This window comes from Triticum aestivum, chromosome 5B (genome assembly GCF_018294505.1).
Source record: "Triticum aestivum cultivar Chinese Spring chromosome 5B, IWGSC CS RefSeq v2.1, whole genome shotgun sequence".
NCBI lineage: Eukaryota > Viridiplantae > Streptophyta > Magnoliopsida > Poales > Poaceae > Triticum > Triticum aestivum.
In genome coordinates this window covers 217,577,953-217,583,949 of record NC_057807.1, presented here as the reverse complement: position 1 = coordinate 217,583,949, position 5,997 = coordinate 217,577,953, and positions in this window count along the sequence as shown.

Genomic DNA, 5,997 nt, shown 5'->3' with positions numbered 1-5,997 from the left:
CATGGTTCATGGCTCGACCATGTTACGTATACCTCAAATTGAAGATGCCTGGCCCTAAAGGCGTGATCACTATCACTGGAGACCGGAAAAAGGCAGAAGAGTGCTTCCAGAAAGGCTCAAAGATTGTCGATTCCCAGGTGACAACGGTCGAGCTAGAGGGATATAAGAAAAATGCAGATCCGAGTGATTTGTTGCGGGCAAAGAAGCCTGCCACAGAGTCAGCGTTTCAGTCGTCCGGTGAGACAGAGCCCGTTCACATTCACCCGACTGACCCCAATGCAGCTCCGACCCATATTTCCACAACACTCGACCCTAAATAGGAAGAAGCGCTCATCCAGTTCCTCCGTGAGAACTGGGACATCTTTGCATGGAAGCCTGCTGACATGCCGGGTGTTCCCAGGGGACCGGCTGAGCATCGCCTTAGAGTCGACTCAGCGGCAAAACCAGTCAAAGAACATCTTCGGCGGTCCGCCGTCCAGAAGAGAAAGGCTATTGGTGAGGAAGTGGCTCGACTATTGGCGGCAGGATTTATCCGAGAGATATACCACTCCGAGTGGCTCGCCAATGTCTTCATGGTTCCTAAGAAGGACAAGTCACTCCGCATGTGCATTGACTTTAAACACATCAATCGGGCCTGCCCGAAAGATCATTTTCCTCTCCCTCGCATCGATCAAATTGTTGACTCGACTGCGGGATGCGAGAGATTGTCTTTTCTAGACACCTATTCCGGGTATCATCAGATCCGTCTGTACGGACCCGATGAGATAAAAACAGCTTTCATCACTCCATTCGGGTGCTTCTGCTATATCACCATGCCATTCGGCCTCAAGAATGCCTGAGCCACGTTCATGCGAATGATTCAGAAGTGTTTGCTCACTCAAATCAGTCGGAATGTGGAAGCGTATATGGATGATATTGTGGTCAAGTCGCGAAAGGGTTCCGACCTGCTGACTGACCTCGCCGAAACATTTGCCAACCTCAGGAGGTATGATATCAAGCTCAATCCTTCAAAGTGCACATTCGGAGTTCCTGGTGGCAAGTTACTCGGTTTTCTCGTTTCCGAACGAGGAATCAGCGCTAACCCGGAAAAAATCGGCACTATACTCCGAATGAAACGCCCCGTGCGGGTGCACGATGTCCAGAAACTTACTGGATGCTTGGCCGCTTTAAGTAGATTCATCTCACGACTCGGTGAAAAGGCATTGCCTCTTTACCGACTGATGAAGAAGGCAGACAAGTTCGAGTGGACTCCAGAAGCTGATGCAGCGTTTGCTGAGCTAAAAGCTCTGCTCTCCACCCAGTCGGTGCTTGCTGCTCCAATCAGCAAAGAGCCTCTGTTGCTTTATATTGCAGCCATAGGACAAGTCGTCAGTACAGTACTTACGGTCGAGCGGGAAGAAGAAGGGAAAGCCTTCAAAGTTCAATGCCCAGTGTATTATCTCTCTGAAGTTTTGACTCCATCCAAGCAAAGATATCCTCATTATCAGAAGCTTGTGTATGGGATCTACATGACCACGAAGAAGGTTGCTCATTATTTCTATGATCATTCCATTACAGTCGTCAGCGACGCTCCACTTTCAGAGATTCTGCACAACAGAGATGCAACTGGTCGAGTGGCGAAATGGGCAATTGAACTCCTTCCCCTTGATATCAAGTTTGAGGCAAAGAAAGCCATTAAGTCCCAAGCAATAGCAGATTTCCTTGCCGAGTGGATTGAACAATAGCATCCGACTAAAGTTCACTCGGAGCATTGGACCATGTTCTTCGATGGCTCTAAGATGTTGAATGGTTCCGGTGCTGGGGTTGTCCTGGTTTCCCCCAGAGGAGATAAGCTCAGATATGTGCTCCAGATTCACTTTGACTCCTCCAACAATGAGGCAGAATACGAGGCCCTCTTGTATGGGTTGCGCATGGCCATCTCACTCGGTGTCCGTCGCCTTATGGTTTATGGCGACTCAGATTTGGTGGTCAACCAAGTGATGAAGGAGTGGGACGTTAGAAGCCCAGCCATGACTGGATACTGCAATGCAGTGAGGAAGCTGGAAAAGAAGTTTGAGGGGTTAGAGCTCCATCATGTACCCCGACTGAAAAATCAAGCGGCTGATGATTTGGCGAAGATAGGTTCCAAAAGAGAAGCCATTCCCAGTGGTGTGTTCCTGGAGCATATCCATACTCCATCAGTCAAAGAAGATCCTTTTACTGAAGAAGCTCCGCAACCCAAGAGTGCCACAGATCCGATTGAAGTTGAAGTTCCAGCAGTGGTCGACTTGGTCATGGAGGTTTTAGTGATCACTCCCGAGTGGACAGTTCCATATATCGCGTATATCTTAAGAAAAGAGCTCCCGGAGGACGAAGAAGAGGCTCGACAGATCGTCCGTCGATCCAAAGCCTTTACTGTGATAAAGGGGCTGCTATACAGAGAAAGCGCGACTGGAGTTGGTCAGAAGTGTATAACGCCAGAAGAAGGTCGAATCATCCTTGATGATATCCACTCGGGGACCTGTGGCCATCATGCGTCCTCTCGAACCATCGTGGCCAAAGCATACCGAGCTGGATTTTACTGGCCAAGGGCGAACGAGATGGCAAAAGAGATAGTGGACAAGTGCGAGGGATGTCAGTTTTACTCCAACATGTCACACAAGCCTACGTCAGCTCTGAAGACCATACCACTCGTCTAGCCCTTCGCAGTATGGGGATTGGATATGGTGGGCCCCTTGAGGACAGGTCAAAGCGGTTTCACGTATGTACTGGTGGCAGTCGACAAGTTCACCAAGTGGATTGAGGCTAAAGCCATCAAGAACCTTGACGCCGGTACTGCTGTCAGTTTCATCAGAGAATTGATATTCAGATATGGAGTCCCGCACAACATCATCACTGACAATGGGTCAAACTTCGATTTGGAAGAATTTAGAGCATTCTGCACATCTCAAGGCACACGAGTCGACTACGCTTCAGTCGCCCATCCTCAGTCGAATGGACAAGTGGAGCGAGCCAATGGCTTGATCCTCAAGGGGTTGAAACCCCGACTGAAGCGTGATCTCAAGCATGCGGCTGGAGCATGGGTCGATGAACTTCCCTCAGTGCTTTGGGGTCTACGGACCACGCCTAATCGGTCGACCGGAAGAACTCCATTCTTCTTGGTCTATGGAGCTGAAGCTGTCTTGCCGAGTGATCTGCTCCACAGTGCTCCTCGAGTTGAGCTTTACAACAAAGCTGAAGCGGAACAAGCGCGGCAGGATGCAGTCGACCTTTTAGAGGAACAAAGAGAGATGGCTCTGATCCGATCGACCATCTACCAACAGGACTTGCGTCGCTTTCACGCTAGAAACGTGAAGAGTCGAGCCTTCCAGGAAGGGGATTTGGTTCTCCGAGTGGATCAGCAGAAACAACACAAGCTTGCTCCTTCTTGGGAAGGACCCTTCATCGTCACCAAGGTTCTCCACAACGGAGCGTACCGTCTCTACAACGTCAAGCACAATATCGATGAGCCCCGAGCTTGGAACGCGGAGCTACTCCGCCAATTTTACACTTAAGTTTTCACTCGGATGAGTTGTAATAAAAGTACTTCTGTAGTTCATGTTTCGCAAGATAATAGTGTCATAATTTCCCCAATGATTTTTGTCACTTTTATTTATTCAGAAAAATTTCCCCCTCAGTGGGTGGCTTAGCTGCGAATCCGTTTCGCCTAAGTTTGTAAAAAAAAATCCTTACCGAGTGGTGAGCCAGCCTCCCACTCGGGGGCTTAGCTGCGAATCCGTCTCGCCTAAGTTTCAATAAAATCCTTACCGAGTGGTGAGCCAGCCTCCCACTCGGGGGCTTAGCTGCAGTCCAAGTACTCGCCTAAGTTTCAATAAAATCCTACCGAGTGGTGAGCCAGACACCCACTCGGGGGGCTTAGCTGCAGTCCAAGTACTCGCCTAAGTTTCAATAAAATCCTACCGAGTGGTGAGCCAGACTCCCACTCGGGGGCTTAGCTGCAGTCCAAGTACTCGCCTAAGTTTCAATAAAATCCTACCGAGTGGTGAGCCAGACTCCCACTCGGAGGCTTAGCTGCAGTCCAAGTACTCGCCTAAGTTCAAATTCAACGTGCGCTCCGCAAGGCGGACGAGGTGCAGGTCGACTGCGACCCTCTCCTCCGAGCTATGCCACAAGTACAACGTGCAGTCACAAGGAGGACGAGGCGTAGGTCGACTGCGACCCTCTCCTCCGAGCTACGCCACAAATACAACGTGCGGTAGCAAGGAGGACGAGGCGCAGATCGACTGCGACCCTGTCCTCCGAGCTACGCCACAAGTACAACGTGCGGTCGCAAGGAGGATGAGGCGCAGGTCGACTGCGACCCTCTCCTCCGAGCTACGCCACAAATACAACGTGCGGTAGCAAGGAGGATGAGGCGCAGATCGACTGCGACCCTCTCCTCCGAGCTACGCCACAAGTACAACGTGCGGTCGCAAGGAGGACGAGGCGCAGGTCGACTGCGACCCTCTCCTCTGAGCTACGCCACAAATACAACATGCACTCGCAAGGAGGACGAGGTGCAGGTCGACTGCTACTCTCTCTTCCGAGCTACACCACAAGTACAATGTGCCTTCCATAAGAAGGACGTTTTGAAAATCCTACCGAGTGGAGAGCATACCTCCCACTCGGGGGCTTAGCTGCAGCCCAGTGCTCGCCTAAGTTTTGAAAATCCTACCGAGTGGAGAGTAGACCTCCCACTCGGGGGCTTAGTTGCAGCCCAGTGCTCGCCTAAGTTATAAAAATCCCACCGAGTGGAGAGCAGACCTCCCACTCGGGGGCTTAGCTGCAGCCCAGTGCTCGCCTAAGTTATAAAAATCCTACCGAGTGGAGAGCAGACCTCCGACTCGGGGGCTTAGCCGCAGCCCAGTGCTCGCCTAAGTTTTGAAAATCCTACCGAGTGGAGAGCAGACCTCCCACTCAGAGGCTTAGCTGCAGCCCAGTGCCTGCCTAAGTGAATTGAGGAACAAGTCGATTGCAATAAGCACCGCGCTTTAACCTGCAAAAGACATCTCAAACCAAATGCAAGCATATTCAAACGTCGAATCCAAATTCGGATAACACCTAACGGAACCGTAAGTGCTCAGGCGCTAAGCCTGTTAAGGTTTATCAGTTAAAAAATCACTCGGCATACCGAGGCAAATTTAAAGTGTCGAGCTCAAGAAGTTTTTTTACCCCTCCTGTGGAGGGCTGGAAGGTGCAACAAACTCGTCGAGGTCAATTCCATCAGCAATCCGAGTGGCAGCGGCGATGAAGGTCTCCATGAAGGACCGGAAATCATGCTTCTTGGTGTTACCCACCCGAAGAGCCGCCAACTTGTCTTCTCGCGCATCCTTGCAATGGACTCGGGCCAGACACAGAGCGACATCTGCTCCACACGTGGCAGAAGACTTCTTCCACTCCTGCACTCGACCTGGAACTGTGTTCAGTCGAGTCATTAGAGACTCGAGGTCATTCTGGAGCGTCTCCCTGGGCCAGAGCGTAGTGTCGATGCGGGAAGTGGCGACCTTCAGCCTTGCGAGATAGTCGATGACGGCAGCAACACGAGATTCGAGCCGGAACACGTTCATGGCGACTTCACCATTCACCGGAGAGTTGATGGGGTCCAGGTTAGGCTCCAGTCGACCATTCTCCTCTTCAAAGTTTTGGCAAAATTCTGCAAGCACAACCACCGAGTCAAGACAATGGTCGAATGGAAAGATCACTGTAAAAATACTTGTTTGGTGCAAAGTATTACCTTCGAGCATGAGGAACAACTTCTTGGCGAGTCTGCCCAGATAAGCCTCCAGATCGTTCTTCTTCACCACCAGCTCACTAGCCTTGTCATTCAGGGCAACTTTATCACTTTTCAGTCGACTGACCTCCTTGTTGGCAATGGCAAGAGCAGCTTTCAGATTGGTGTTCTCTTCTTCAAGCTTGGTGACCGAAGCCAACTTCTCGTCTGCGAGCTTGGTCTTCTCTAAAGCTGTCTTCTGCATCTCA